Genomic DNA, 14,663 nt, shown 5'->3' with positions numbered 1-14,663 from the left:
CAGGAACCTTCCCAGACTAGCCAGACTAGATAATGATCAACGGGATTCAAGGGTGTGTGTGTTGGACCTTGCCCTCTTCTGCCTATGTAAAGACTCCAAATTAATTCCCCACTTGATTCCTCCCCCTGGCTCGGCCAGTATCTGACACTTGCCATATCATGAGAAGAATATGGTGCCCCAGCAATCAAAGATAGGCTCATGGAGAGGTGAAATCCAGCAGGTTCTGACAGGTTCTGGAGAACCGGTAGCGGAAATTTTGAGCAGTTCAGAGAACCGGCAAATACCACCTCTGGCTGGCCCCAGAGTGGGGTGGGAATGGATATTTTGCAGTATCCTTTCCCTGCCATGCCCACCAAGCCACGCCCACAGAACCGGTAGTAAAAAAAAATGGATTTCACCACTGGGCTCATGTTTTGTTTGGCAATTGTATACCCCTTTTAGACTGAGATATTTAAAATCTGTACTTGAGAGAACATCCCACCAGGACTTGAATCACAGATTATCCTATTTCTTTCTGGGATCCAATGTATGTATTATGAGCATAACTGCTATGTTTATATATATATAGTATATTATTAAGATATTGAGATAAGCTATTATACCAGAATATCTAGCAAGTCTGACTGCATTTCTCTTCCCCTCCTTCTTATACCCCTATAATGGAGAAGCCAACTTGGTGTCTTCCTAATACTCCTTCCTTCTTTTCCACGGTTCAAAGAATGCTTCTCAGCTTTTTTGTTTCTGTAACAGCTAGCATTGCATAGAAGAATTTTTATTCGGATTGTTTCCAAAGCAGTTGTTATGGCACAGGACTGATTGGCTGTATTATCTCCCAGTTTTAGTTGAAGACTCATCAGAGTCAAAAGATAACAATAGAATAATATTTTTGCGATGAACATTTCTAAAAATGAAAAGCAGTAAAGGATTTTGTCTCGCATTACTGTTTCTATCCTATAGGCAAGGTTTTTGCTCCCTCCTCCTTGGCCTTGATCTTCACTAAATCCAACTTATCCCCAAAGAATTTAGTTCCTAAGTAGGTAATAACAGTCTAAGGCCTTGAGTCTACCTCCCAGCTATGTAACCAAGCATAGCATCTGTCCACTGAATTAGCTAATCCTAACCTCCTCCAAACTATACAACATCTCAAGAGGGAAGAAAAGGCTGCTAATGGAGGAATTTTCTCCAGACTATCCTCAAGTGAGCTTAGGTGGCCGTGACAAAAGCCTGAAGCATGACCAAGAATGATTTTTCAGCAATGAGATTCTGACAGAAAACTAACAGTCTAACTCTCCTAATATGGCTTCCTGCAGCGCAACCAGTTAAGTTCGGGGGGAGGGGGGGCTAGAAGTTAGCGCAGACAGATTTCTTTTGTGGGAAATGAGAACAGTGGCGTCTCTGCCCATTGCGAAACTGCATTAGGAATTGTCTAGCCACTTGCCTGTGATTGTTTTATCTGTACCTTAAAACAAAAATCTCACCAGATGTCTTCTTTTTCAGCACTGAAATATTCCCCTTTGTCTTCAAGAGATTAGTTGTAACTGAGAAATACTTATCAATATTCATCCATTTCTGCTTCAAGAATTCTAAACATACAAGGATGTCTGTTACTATGTTTGCCAAGGAATTTATTAGCATGAGTGAGACAAAGGGCTTTTATTTATTTTTTTTAAGCAAGCACAGGTCTCCCAGGTGTGAATGAAACATGACTCTGCATGCTATCACTTATTAGAAGTCATTGCCAAGTATCTCCATAAAGTGATCTAAAAGATAATAATATAGACTTGTAAAGCATGCTGATAGATGTGAGGTTCATCCAAAGACTAGATTAAGTAAGCGGGTATTTACTTTGTGACAAATGTGTAGGAAGCTAGTCCTGAAGACACCAATATTTGTAGCATTATTATTTTAGAGTGATAAACTTAGAACCTTCAGTATAAATAACCTGTGTGAAATGTTAACTTAAGTATTTTTTAGAAATGTACACACATGCGTGCACACACACACACAAACCCTGCTCTTCACTACGCTCAGGAAAAAGAATCAAAGCCGTCTTGGTCACAGATATCTTTCTTTTTCTTTCAAAATACCAAATCCGAGGCTACCTCTGCCTGAGGGTCAACCAAGTCTCTGTGGGTCCATTACCGCTTTGTTGCCTGTCTGCCTGTCTTTCTCTGAATTGCATTCGCACAGATGGAAAAGCACAGCAGAGGCTGTTGTTCCTCCTCACTTTGTAACCTTCTGTCTGAGCTCAGAGAGCAAGCATGAAGACAACGGTGGCAGGGATGAAGAGCACACCGGGAGACTCCGAAGGCTGACAATGAGCAGGAGCTTGCAACTAAGATGCAGGCTTTGGCAGGGCCTGATTAGGATGCTTTGTGATTGCAAACCAAAAGAAAAGTCACAAGGAATGTGTCTCTAACAGGAACCATGGCAACCTTTATGAAGTCATTCTGGGAATGCAGGAGAAGCTTTCAGAGATGTGAGGAATGGTCTTAGAAGCAAATGATCGGAGAGATTTAAGGATCGCAAACCAGCCAATTCTTCTTTTCTCTTGCCTTCACCAGAGTACTGAATACAGAATAACAGAGTTGGAAGGGACCTTGGAGGTCTTCTAGTCCAACCACCTGCTCAAGCAGGAGACCCTATACCATTGCAGACAAATGGTTGTCCAATCTCTTAAAAACATCCAGTGATGGAACACTCATAACTTCTGAGGCAAGCCATTCCACTGATTAATTGTTCTCGCTGTCAGGAAATTTCTCCTTAGTTCTAGGTTGCTTCTCTCCTTGATTAGTTTCCATCTGTTACTTCTTGTCCTGCCTTCAGGTGCTTTGGAAAATAGGCTGACACCCTCTTCTTTGTGACAGCCTCTCAAATATTAGAACACTGCTATCATCTCACCCCTAGTCTTTCTCTTTGTTAGGACCATTTTTTTTAGTTGTTAATTTTTTAAACCATGGTTTAGGACCATTCTGATCTTAAATTGGATTTATCTCATTCCTTTATGAATCTGAGATTATTATTTTTTAAAAAATTCACTAAAATCTGTATTTTTTCAATCAGACATTTGAGTTCCAGTTTGGTCTCATATAAATATTTTTCTCCAGCTGTGCAGAGATGGACAGATTTACTTTAGAACTCAAAGACAAAAGTGAATCAAAATACTATGAAGTCTGGAATAAATTTTATAATTGGTTAGATAAGAGGAAGAATGCCAAAAACAAGAGATAACGAATGTCTGGAAATGTATATATCAATGTATATTAATATATCAATATATATTGAACTTGTGAATGTAATATTGGTTTATTAAATACATGCATAGTTGGTTAGGAAGTAAAATACTGTATACTTGATATATAATGAAGTGGGAGATATGTAAATTTGTATATAGAGCAAGGAATAGACTACTTATTAACTTGATTTTGACGTAAATGTTAGAAACCAGAGACATTGAGCAATGTCCATTGTTTTACTTTTAAAACTAATAAAATAATTTTAAAAATATTTTTTTTCCTCGGGTACATTGTGGTCTTAACATTTATTGTCATGGTTTTAACTTCATTTGGAACAAACTTTTCCTAAGCAGTAATTGTTGATCTGATGCTGATGATGCAAGCTTCAAAAGTGATTTGAGAATATGTTTTGGGCTTTCTGCAAGCGTAGTATCTGTTGCTCATTAAAATAGATTTCAACGAAAGCTTGGGGTGAAGAAAAAAAAAGCACGGTTAAGGCAGTGGAACTATTTTAACTGGCTCTGAAAGAAGTCAGGCTGTTTTAATAAATAGTAAATAGTTGGTGCATCCATTTAAGCTCCTAAACTCTTCTTTCCAAATCTTTCCAAACTTTGCACAGTATTATTTAAAAATACAAAATTACTGAAGCTTGCATTAAAATATGAAATGGAACCAGTCCCCTATCCCCCACTCTATCAAATCTTCTCACTTGACTCACAACAGGCTATTATACAAGGAAGATAGAAAGTGTGTATGCTAAAACAGTTTTGAGGAGGCATTCAAAGAAAGTCCTAATATGTGGTCATGAACACTTTCACACCTTGTAGCAAAAGAACTCATTGATAATTGCAAGGACAATTGAATTGCCGTGTCTTAGAATTGATCTATAGGTTGGCTTCATGAGCATCACTTGGCCCTTTGTGTTGAGATTTGAATGGGAGATGTGTGCAGTACACCTACTATATGTGTGTAATGGGCTATGAAAATAATCTTGGGAAACAGAAGGAGAAGCCACAGGCTAGACAGCGATCTGAGAAATGAAATCTGAGACCAAAGGAGGAATGAGGGTGGAGAAAGTAACTCAGAAGAGGCCCTTCCTAGTTCTCTGGAAAGTAAAGGTAGAGGAGGGGAGAAGTGCGTTCAGATTTGCAAAGTTTTATTACTGTAATATTACAATAAAAGTAGCATTAGTACTCATGGTTTTTGTTTCCTCCCTGGGCTACCTCAAAGGGTTGATATCAGGAGAAATAAGTCCAACAATGAATGAGCTGGTTGGGAAGGATTTAAATCTTTCTAATCTGTGTACTGTATGGGACTTGGTGGCTCAGTGGCTGAGAAGCTGAGCTTGTCGATCAAAAGGTCAGCAGTTCAGCAGTTCAAATCTCTAGTGCTGCATAACAGGATAGCTCCCGTTACTTGTCCCAGCTTCTGCCAACCTAACAGTTCGAAAGCACGTAAAAAATAGGGACCACCTTTGGTGGGAAGGCAACAGCGTTCTGTTCGCCTTTGATGGTTAGTCATACTGGCCACATGACCACAGAGATGTCTTCGGACAGCGCTGGCTCTTCGGCTTTGAAACGGAGTTGAGCATCTCCCCCTAGAGTCGGGAACGACTAGTACATATGTGCGAGGGGAACCTTTACCTTTACCTTAATCTGTACAACCTATGTACAATCAGAATTGCACTTGTTCTCTTCAGAATAGCAATAGCATTTAGACTTATATATTGCTTCACAGTGCTTTATAGCCCTCTCTAAGCAGTTTACAGAGTCAGCCTATTGCCACCAACAACCTGGGTCCTTATTTTACCAACCTTGGAAGGATGGAACACTGAGTCAACCTTGAGCCGGTGAGAATCGAACTGCCAAATTGCTGGCAGCCGGCTATCAGCAGAATTTGCCTGCAGTACTGCATTCTAACCATTGTGCCACCACGGTTCTTAAAGATAGATAGTAAAGATAGAAAGAGGCTCAGCTGCATGCTTTGTGATCTAGACAGGCAGAAGAATGTGTATTTCCAGGAGGGTAAATTGAATGGGTGACTTATGAATATGGCAGAGACCTGCTGTCCTATTGGAGGAAGGTGGGGGAGAGGGCAGGGGAAATATGGAAATATGTTCATCCTAAGCCATTTTCGTTTTTTTGAAGCAAGGAACTTAAACCTAGAATATTTATTGAAATCAGCCTTTGAGACTGATCCAGTGTATATATGTGATCATTGCAACTCAAATACTGTACTTGCAACCACCACTGATGAATTCAGCTCATCCAGATGTGAAGAACTGATGGCCCTTCCAGATATTAACGGAGACTCAAGATAGCTGCATGGATAATAGTACTTGGTTTCTTGATGTTGACGAACTAAAATTCAGTAGTGCAGAGTTGATTGTTACTCTGGAAACCCTTGTCTTTGCTTAGTTTATCTGGGGCTCACTTTTGCTGTCAGACCAGTTTATATTCCAGGATGTCATAAGATCTAGTGACGAGTGCATGCAGCATCTATAATACCAACAACATAATGCAGTTCATGTAATCAGCAGCCTTGACTGAAGATTTCTCATCGATTGATGCATTCATTTCTTTACCAATTATTTTCTAGTATTTAAAATAAACAGACTCAGAGAAATGTGTTCAAACCCATAAAAAGGCAGAAAACTAAGGATCATTCCTATGTGGATTTACCAGATTCAATCTAAATTAATGAGAGTGCTAAGGAGTGTAAGGATGCAACCTACATTCTGTTGATCATAATAGAACTGAACTGCACTTTGAATCCGTCATTCAATAATAAATGTTCACCTTGAGTCTCTCTCTCTCTCTCTTTTTTTTCTTACATGGAGTCAGGGAGTGGGGGGGTTCCAAGAAAAGGCAGTACACAGAAAGGTAAGTTCACAGTGGATGCATATTTTATGGTCCACCTTCATTCCTGTGCGATCCCAGCTAAATCAAAATTGTGAGCATATGATGCTATGGAGAAAACCCTGATGGCAACCCAGACAGATCTTCCTAATATTGTTTCTACATCAGTGGTTTTCATCCTTTCCTCCTGTCCCTGCAGGCTTTTGAAACCGTCGGGGAAATGAATTTTGCATTTCAGAAGGTTAAGAAAGAAACGTTTGTCTCATTTTCTAAGTAATCAAAATGAATTTTGAAAAGGATTGGGGAACAACATAGGGGCTGGAGATTTTCAGATGCCTCAGAGAATTTGACGAGCCTTCAGGCAGCTTTCCAAACGATGTTTGACTGTTTCGCTTTTATTTCACACAATAAAAACAATAAAAGCCTAAACAATAAATATGATTGTTTAAACAGAGAGAATGTTATGGCAATCCCAGACTGGGAAGCTCAATCCCTGAGCTGACAAAGTCTCATTATGAAGATGATTCTGAATAGGCTCTATGTAGCATATAATCTTTTTTCCCCCTTTTTCTTTTTTTAGACGTACCTAAAAGGACTTACTGCATGGGCCTCAGCAATTTTAATTAATTAGATCCTTTTCTGTATGATTTCTCAATAAAAAATTGAGAGTTTGATAATGTTAGGTGTGAAGGAGTTTGATTACCTGGCCTGGTTAGTCAAAGAGATTGAGAAGAAGAGACACATAAGAATATTCAAAAAGTTCACTCCATTTATATATTTTTTTAAAAAATCTATTTTTAAAAACCAATTTTTAAAAACAAAATTGAAGTTATCATATTTTTTTGAACTATAAGACACTCCAGACTATAAGACGCACCTAGCTTTTGGGGAGGAAAACAAGAAAAAAATTCTGCCTCTGCCTCCCAGCAATTTGCCTCTTTGCAACAAACAGCCCGGTCAGCTTCAGCACAGCCTGATTTAGCATGAGCAGCTGATTGGCAGTTGGATCGGCCTCCCAGAATACCGCCTATCAGCTGTTCCAGGCTGCGGGGATCACCACTGCCACCTATCGCTGCCTTCGCATGCCCCATTTTTGGCCTCAGTATGTCCCGTTTTTGGCCTCTGCTTGTTCCATTTTCGGCCTCCACGTGTCCCATTTTCAGCCCGTTCCAGGCGGCGGGGATTGCCGCCACTGCCACCTATCCCTGCCACCTGGAATGGGCCGAAAATGGGACACGTGGAGGCCGAAAATGGAACAAGCAGAAGCCAAAAATGGGGGCCGCGGAGGCGGCAATAGGTGGCAGTGATCCCCCGCAGCCTGGAAAAGCTGATAGGTAGTATTCTGGGAGGCAAATCCAACCACCAATCAGCTGCTCATGCTAAATAAAGCTGTGCTAAAGCTGACCAGGCTCTTTGTTGTTTTCTGCAAGGAGGCAAATTGCTGGGAGGCAGAGGCCGAAGGGTGGGGGCTGGGGGGACGGGACTTGGGCAATATTTGCTCTATAAGACGCACAGACATTTCCATCCATTTTTTTGGGGGGGGGGTGTATGTCTTATACACCGAAAAATACATTGAAAATGTGAATTTTCATGTAGATTTTACATTTAAGAGTTAATTTCTAATCAAAACAATTTTGATTTTCGATAAGCATAAGCCATAATAACAAGTGTACAAAAATGTCCATACAGTTGTCAGCTATAACTTAAAAAATAGCTATATTAGAGTGACTGTAAAATCTATAAAAATACTAGATTTAATTAAAATTTAACAATACCTGATTATATTAAGATATTAACAGAATAACAGAGTTGGAAGGAAACGTGGAGGTCTTTTAATCCAACCCCCTGCTCAAGCAGGAGACCCTATACCATTCCCAATAAATGGTTGTCCAAACTCTTCTTAAAAGTCTCCAGTGTTGGAGCACCCGCAACTTCTAGAGGCAAGCTGTTCCACTGGTTAATTGTTCTCACTGTCAGGAAATGTATCTTTAGTTCTAGGTTGCTTCTCTCTTTGATTAATTTTCATCTATTGCTTCTTGTCCTGCTTTGAAAAATAGGTTGTTCCCCTCTTCTTCGTGGCAGCCCTCAAATATTGGAACATTACTATCATGTCACATATACCCCCACCTCAGACCTTTTCATTAAACTGCACATACCCAATTCCTTCAACTGTTCTTGGTATGTTTTATCCTTCAGTCCCCTAATCATCTTTGTTGCTCTTCTCTGCACTCTTTCTAGAGTCTCAACATCTTTTTTATATCATGGCAACTAGAACTGAATGCAGTATTCCAAGTGTGGTCTTGCCAAGGCATTCTAATGTGGTATTAGCACTTATTAATATTAATACATTTATAGTAATTTTATGTTATTTCAAATAAGAATCATTTTAATCTGAGAAGTTATAAATGTACGGCCTTAAAAAAACTAAGTTTAATTTTTTTAAAAAAAGCTAAGAAGGGAGTAAACTGAAAGTTTGGTTAGCAGCTGGGGAAATGAATGAAAAAGTAGGGGAATATTCATTATCATATATTTTCCATCATAATTTTTTTTACTTATGCTTTTATTAGTAGTTGTTCTACTTTGTTCTATCTTCTTTTTTTTAATTTTTATTAATTAAAAAAGAAAAACAAACAAGTACAAGTAAGCAATACACAACATACACAACAAATAAATATGCAAATAAAACTTGCATTTTAAATAATCACATCGGTAGATTATATTTCTCTATATATGTTTCAACACCTTTATGTAGTTATATAATGATATTTTTAAATTCTCTTTTTGTTTTATTTGTTTTCTTGGTGGTATTCAATTCCTATCTAGTCAGTATGTTCCAGGGGTGAAATCTAAATTTTTTTGCTACCGGTTCTGTAGGCGTGGCTTAATTAGTTAATGTCACTTCTTTGCCCTTTTTTAACCTACAAAACACAACACAATACAACTGGCTCACCCACAATGTAAAAGCAACTGTGCTAGACTCAAAATGGCCCTGCAACAAGCAGGAACCTCACACAGCCACAAAAAGCCCCAAAAAACAACTTTCACACTTTACACACACACAACACAACACAACTGGCTCACCCACAATGTAAAAGCAGCTGTGCTAGACCCAGAATGGCTCCTGCAACAAGCAGGAACCTCTCACAGCCACAAAAAGCCCAAAAAACCAACTTTCACACTTTACACACACAAAATTCCACATACAGCTTTGTGAGATTTTGTGTGTTTGTGTAGTTAGAGTGAAACACTACAGAAACACACTAAATCACAGAAAGCTGCACAAATATTATTTTATTTTATTTTTATTTTTATATAAAAGCAGTTAAATTTAAAACTTCCTAAACTTTAAATGGCTAGGTCTAAAAAAAGAACAACTAAGAAAAACCCCAATTAACTATTTTTTTTAAAGCTCCCAAAGGGGAAAAAAACTTACCCAATAGAACAGGGGTCTCCAACCTTGGCAACTTTAAGACTTGTGGACTTCAGCTCCCAGAATTCCTCAGCCAGCTTTGCTGGGAGTTGAAGTCCACAAGTCTAGGCAGGAACGCAGGCAGGCAGAAAGAGCTGCTCACCGATGCAGGCAGGGAGATTCAGTTGGTTGCTGATGCACGGATTGCGATCGTCATGCGATCAGCAGCTAAGGTAAGCAAGCTGGAGAAAAAAAGAAACTTTTTTTCTTTTATATGGCTCTGGCGATCCAAGCTGAGTTGCTTGATTAGCAGGCAACTCAGCTGGGATGTCAGAGCTTGGCTGTCAGAGCCATTTAAAGGGGAAAAAAGGCTCTGATGATCGCGGGGCTAAGCTGGGCATGCGGGGCGGGGGCAGGGATTTTTGCTACCGATTCTCCGAACTGCCCGCCACCACCCGCCACCCGAGCCGGTTCGAACCGGGAGCATTTCACCCCGGTATGTTCTTGTCTTTGTTTTGTTTTCTTTTTCTCCAACCAATTGTACCATTTTTGCCAAACCAGGTAATAATCCGTTTCCTCTCTTTCTTGAATTTCTTTTGTGAGTTTATCCATCTCTGCACACTCCATCACTTTTAGTATTATTTTATCTTCTGATGGTATATGTTCCGACTTCCAACTTTGTGCGAAGACGATTCTCTTTGCTGTTAAAATGTGGATGATTAAGTATTTTATTTCCTTTTCATAATGGGTTGTGAATATTCCTAGAATATTTTGTTCTATCTTCTACTTTGCATTTTGTATTTTTATCCTTGTGAGATTTGTTTAAATCTTTCAAAGCTTATGCAATAAAAAGCTAACCTATAGATAGAATACTGTTATAGGGTATTTCCCACCCAGTTAATGCTTATCTTATCCAGTTAATTAGGAATTAGATCTCACCTGATTTTTACATCAAAAACATCACAGAAACAACCAGCAGACTAATAAAAACACAGGTCATCACTGTAGCACACAAACCAATTAAATCTCCCCAAAATTTGTAAAGTAAATCAAAGGACCTAGTAGCCCAAGAAATAGGAACAGGAGTCATCTGCAATATACAGTCTAAGGACTCCAACAGCCACTATGTTGGAAAGACAAGCAGAACATTATCAGAGCACATCCATGAACACCAACTAGCAGTGAAAAAAAATCCAATGAAAATTCTTTAATTTCCACAATACACGGACAGACTCAGCTGGGAAACTGTGAGTATCCTAGACAAAGCTAAATCCAAAAATGCAAGGGAATTTCTGGAAGCTTGGCACTCAGACAAATCAACCATCAACAGACAGGTAGACATAAATCACATTTACACACCATTCAAGAGAGACAATAAAAAGCTAAGAAGGCAAAAAAAAGACCAGATCATATCCTCTCCAGCAACCCATTATGGTATAAACAAGGACTAATATCAATCAATCAAACAAACAAACAGAAAACAATAATGTAATCAAGGTATTACCAAGGGGGGAAAAACTCACATCCCACCAATCCTAGCAGGGCAAGCTACTTATATAAACAGGGAGCAAATGCCATACTCACCAACACTGAAGATGTTACCTACTTGAGTAATGAAATATCTGCAAGCAACCAACCATCTGCAAACAACCAAGATCAGAAAGCACTAAGGACTCCATAGTGTCAGAATATGTTATAATGTCTGTGATAGGGACAAATAAGAATGTTTACAATAAGAAGTCAGTAGTAATAATTCAGCCTTAAGTCCATGTCATCTAGTCTCTAAATGTGCCTAGTGATTTGAATAAAAAAAAAAAAAAGTGAGCTGGCTTTAATTTCTGTATCTTATTTCTCCCAATCAAGCAATACACAATTCTCATATTTTTCATTGCATTTTTAAGCTAAGAATTTACACAACAGAGAATTGTGCAGAGCAAAGGACAGCTTTGTAGATTTCATCCAGGAAATAAGATGTAGGTTGCTTTGCTTCATATGGACTGAAAGACATTCTCCCCCTCAATTTTGCCCCTCAGAAGTGTTGTGTATTTATCGAGTCACACACAAACAGCTTTCATATGTGAAGAATATTTGCAGGCAAAACTGCAATTTGTATAATTCTATACAAACAAAGCTTCAAACTCTTCAACCCACAAGTCCTTCATTAACATTTTTTGAAAAAAAATGGCATAAAAATGGGAAGCATGCATGAAACAGAATGATTTTAGATACACAGTCTGGGACAGAGTAGTACAGACCATATTTCAGTTCACATGATAAGACAAGGGGGTTAAAAAAACCCAAACTTTTGTCCCTGGCTGCTTATGAATTTTCTCAGGTTTTGGTGACCCTTATAGAATGCACTCAAGCATAGAGACATTCTTTATTTATTTTATTTATTTATTTATTTTATTGAATTTCTATACCGCCCTACTCCCGAAGGACTCAGGGCGGTGCACAGCCATGAAATAAAACACATACATATACAAAATTTAAAATCAAATAAAATGAATTAAATAAATTTGGCTGAATTGATACCCATAATTTAAAATACCCATATTTTAAAATACAGTAAAAATTTAAAATTTACACTTAAAAGGGAGAAGATTTAGGCGAGGCCAGCTTGATGAAATAAAAGAGTCTTCAGCTCGCGGCGGAAGGTGCGCAGATCCGGAATCCTCCGTATCTCTGGGGGGAGCTCATTCCAGATCATCGGTGCCCCCACAGAGAAGGCTCTCCCCCTAGGGGCCGACAGCTGACATTGTTTGGTCGACGGCACCTGGAGGAGCCCCTCTCTGTGGGAGCGTACTGGTCGGTGGGAGGCTATTGATGGTAGTAGGCAGTCCCGTAAGTAACCAGGTCCTAAGCCATGGAGCGCTTTAAAGGTGGTAACCAGAACCTTGAAGCGCACCCGGAAGACCACCGGGAGCCAGTGCAGCTCGCGCAGGAGAGGTGTTACATGGGAGCTCCACGCTGCTCCCATAACCACCCGCGCGGCCGCACTCTGCGCCAGTTGGAGCCTCTGGGTGCACCTCAAGGGGAGCACCATGTAGAGAGAGTTACAATAGTCCAGACGAGAGGTGACGAGGGCATGAGTGACTGTGCATAACGAGTCCCGATCTAGAAAGGGACGCAACTGGCAAATCAGGCGAACCTGATGAAAAATCCTCCCGGTCACGGCCGTCAAGTGATCTTCTAAAGACAGCCGTGAATCCAGGAGGACACCCAAGTTACGAGCCCTTTCCGTGGGGGCCAATGATTCGCCCCCAATAGCCAGCGATGGCGCCAGCTGACTATATTGGGACGTCGGAAACCACAGCCACTCGGTCTTGGATGGGTTGAGCCTGAGCCCGTTTCTCCCCATCCAGATCCGTACGGCCTCCAGGCACTGGGACATCACTTCAAGGGCATCGTTGGGGTGGTCCGGGGTGGAGATGTAGAGCTGGGTGTCGTCAGCGTACAGATGGTACTTCACCCCGAAACCACGGATGATCTCGCCCAGCGGCTTTACATAAATGTTGAACAAAAGGGGCGAGAGAACCGATCCCTGCGGCACCCCACATATAAGGGGCCTCGGGGTCGATCTCTGCCCCCCTGTCAACACAGACTGCGACCGGTCAGAGAGAAAGGAGGAGAACCACCGTAAAACGGTGCCTCCCACCCCCAACCCTTCCAGCCGGTGCAGCATGATACCATGGTCAATGGTATCAAAAGCCGCTGAGAGGTCTAACAGGACCAGGACAGAGGAACAACCCCTGTCCCGAGCCCTCCAGAGATCATCAACCAACGCGACCAATACCATTTCCGTGCTGTACCCAGGCCTGAAGCCCGACTGGAACGGATCTAGATACGACGCTTCATCCAGGTACTGGGGAAGCTGTCGCGCACCCACACTCTCAACAACCTTTGCAACGAAGCAAAGGTTGGAGTCTGGACGATAATTAGCCAATACTGCCGGTCCAGGGAAGGCTTCTTGAGGAGGGGCCTTACCACCGCCTCTTTCAGGGCGGCGGGGAAGACACCCTCAACCAACGAAGCATTTATAATCCCTTGGAGCCAGCCTCGCGTCACCTCCCGGGAAGCCAGCACTAACCAGGAGGGGCACGGATCCAACAAACATGTGGTCGCGTTCAATCTACCCAGAATCCTGTCTACGTCATCTGGGGTCACAGGATCAAACTCATCCCAGATAACAGTCTCAAGACCTGCCTCTGTCACCCTCGCTGGATCTATCCAGTCAGAGTCCAGACCTGCCCGAATCTGAGTGATTTTGTCATACAGATACTGAACAAAATCCTCAGCTTTTCCCTCCAAGGGGTCCTCCCGCACTTCCTGGTGGAGCAGGGAGTGGGTCACCCTAAACAGGGCGGCCGGGCGATTATCTGATGACACAATAAGAGCAGTAAAATGGGTACATTTTGCTGCTTTTATCGCCACTAGGTAACTCCTAATATGAGATCTTACCAGTGTTCGGTCAGATTCAGAAAGACTAGCCCTCCAACAGCTCTCTAGGCGTCTTTTCCGGCGCTTCATCTCCCTCAGCTCCTCGGTAAACCAAGGAGCCAGGCGAGATCGGCGCCGGGTCAGAGGCCGCAAAGGCACGACTCAGTCCAGGGCTCCAGCAGCCGCCCTATCCCAGGCGGCCACTAGGTCCCCAGACGAGGCGTGAGCCAGAACCTCCGGGATTGGCCCAAGCTCCATCTGGAACCTATCAGGTTCCATCAGGCGCCATCTTATCGGTTCCGCCTCCCTGCAGCGGGGTGCTGCAGTTTGAAGGTCAAGGCGAAGGAGTGAGTGATCTGACCATGACAAGGGCTCGATGACTATATCCCCTATCTCGAGATCACTCAACCACTGTCCAGAGACAAAATCCAAGTCCAGTGTGTTTCCCCCAGTGTGCGTAGGGCCATGAATTAGTTGGGTCAGGTCCATGGCCGTCATCTTTGACCAAAATGGAACAGTGACCAAAAACCTTTATTTCTATTCCTTATTTAATTTGGAACATGAGCTGAGAGAGAGGGAGAAAGAAAGGAAGGAAGGAAGGAAGGAAGGAAGGAAGGAAGGAAGGAAGGAAGGAAGGAAGGAAGGAAGGAAGGGAAAGAGAACACTGGAATCTAAACATCTTTTAGATACTAATGACAACTCTTTGGGATCTTTTCACAC

The sequence above is a fragment of the Pituophis catenifer genome, unplaced genomic scaffold (genome assembly GCF_029215685.1).
Source record: "Pituophis catenifer annectens isolate HBS135680 unplaced genomic scaffold, rPitCat1.0.hap2 SCAF_1, whole genome shotgun sequence".
NCBI lineage: Eukaryota > Metazoa > Chordata > Lepidosauria > Squamata > Colubridae > Pituophis > Pituophis catenifer.
This window is presented reverse-complemented; position numbering follows the sequence as displayed.